Genomic DNA, 2275 nt, shown 5'->3' with positions numbered 1-2275 from the left:
GTTGAAAAACAGTTCCCTAAAGATATGTTCACATCCTAATCCCCAGAACATGTAAATGTTACCTTATTTGGAAAAAGAGTAATTGAAGGTATAACTAAGTTAAGGATCTTGAGATGAAGAGATCCAATATTTACAGAATGGTAGAATAAGAGAATCTAGCTTAGGAAACTAAGAAATATGAGGTAAATGAGAAGAAACTGGAGAGAGATTAAACTATCACAGGAGTCAAGGGAGGAGACTTTCAAGAAGGCATTGGTCAATAGTGACCAATATAAGCAGAAGGTCAAATATGAAGATGATGATTAAAAACCCACTGGACTTGATAATTAAGAGAACACTGCTGACTTTTGCTGGTATCATTGAAGAAATGGAACAGAAATCTAATTGCAATGAGTTAAAGAATGCAATTATGTTAAATAAGATAAAACTTTCCAAAATTAGCTTTGAAGAAAAGGAAAGAGTCTGCAAAAATTACAGTCAAAGGATGGTTGTTTTGTTTTGTTTTTCAGAAAAAGACATAAATATTTCAAATATTAACTTCTCCATGAAATCCTTATAATGATTTCAGAGAGAACTGAATGCTGCTTTCTCAGAATTCTTATTCCTCTAAGACAATACCCACCTTTGTGAACTTCTCAGTAACACTGACAGTATCCTAGTCCTATTTAAACCTATATCCCTGGCATATGGAAAGCCAATAAACATTTTTTAAAATGAGTGAATGAGTTAATGGATGAACGAGTGAAAATTTGTTGGTCCATTGACTGAAATTTGTACACTAAAATGTTCACATATGTTGGTTAAAACATGGAATTCAATGATGTCTTTTGGTCACTGGACACCAAGAAATAGACAGTATTCAATATATTTCTTTATAACCAACAAACAATAACAGGCAGAACATTTTCCACCTCAGGGATTTAATTTTCATTACAAAGCTTACTTTATTGCTCACTCTACACTTTCTAATAAGTAACCCAAAGTAACATAGTAGTGGAGAGATGACTCTTTGGAGAGTTTCACTTTGATATACAATTCCTCCTGCCCTATCCCTACAAGCCTTTGAGAGTGATTAGGGGCAATTCCCTCACTTGAAGACTAGTGAGAAAAGAGCCTTCACCAGCATGCCTTGAGGAGCTCAGCAAGTATTCCCTGGAATATGTTGTTGTTATCAGGTGTCTCTCAGTTGGTTATGACTTATTGTGGCACCATGTGACAGAGTAGAACTGCCCCATAGGTTTTTCTTGTCTGTAATCTTTACGAAAACAGATAACCAGATCTTTCTCCTGTGAAGCAGTTAGATGGTTCCTATCACCAGTTTTTTGGTTAGCAGACAAGTATTTAACTATTACGTCACCATGGAGTTAGAAGATATCTAATTTTCACCTTTCCTGGTTTTTTTTTTTTTTTTTCCATTTGCCTTCAAATTGATTCTGACTCATGGTAATCCTATCCATGTCAGAACAGAAGTGTACTCCACAGGGTTTTCAAGAGCTATGATTTTTCAGAAGTAGATCACCAAGCCTTTTTTCCAAGATGCTCAAATCACCAGCCTTTCAGCTATTAGGGGAGCAATTAACTGCTTGCACCATCCAACGGCACCAATATTCTCCTGTTGTTGTTGTTATGTGCCATCGAGTCGGACCTGACTAATAGCAACCCCTCCTTGGGTTTCCGAGGCAGTATAACTACAGAAGTAGATTGTCCAAACTTCCTTCCAAACAGTGGACTAAAGGAGAAAGGGATGTCTGTCTAGAGACAGGAGAGAAGTGGCCGCATGGGGGCCAGATGTACCTCTACTAATAATGAAGTAAGGGCGTGTGTTTTCTGTGTATGAGCTATGGACTCTGTATAAAGAGCTGGTGTCCTACCAAAGAGGTCACTTGGAGAAGACACCCAACAGAAAAAGTCCACCAGAAAGAGGCCTAGAGGGCTAGAGTTGGGGGAGGTGGTAGTGACACATCTCCTATGCCAAGGGAGCAGCAGGAGTACTCTGTTCAATAGCCAAGATGGGAGAGGATGAGTGTCTGAAATGAGAAAATAGAAATGAATTACTGAGGAGACAATGGATACAAGAGATATTTTAAAAGTAGGATAAGCAGAATTTGGTGACCTATCAAGTGGGGACATAAGTGAGGAAAATATGATGTCATACAGAAAGATAAAACAAACAGTGAGAGAAGGATTAGGAAGAGAATTTTTTTTAATTTTTTAAAATTTAAAATTTTTGCAGAAAAATGAAACAAGATCTGTACCTCACACCACACACAAAAAC

This window comes from Orycteropus afer, unplaced genomic scaffold (assembly GCF_000298275.1).
Source record: "Orycteropus afer afer isolate SDZICR_OR568_19922 unplaced genomic scaffold, OryAfe1.0 scaffold00044, whole genome shotgun sequence".
NCBI classification, from domain to species: domain Eukaryota; kingdom Metazoa; phylum Chordata; class Mammalia; order Tubulidentata; family Orycteropodidae; genus Orycteropus; species Orycteropus afer.
This window is presented reverse-complemented; position numbering follows the sequence as displayed.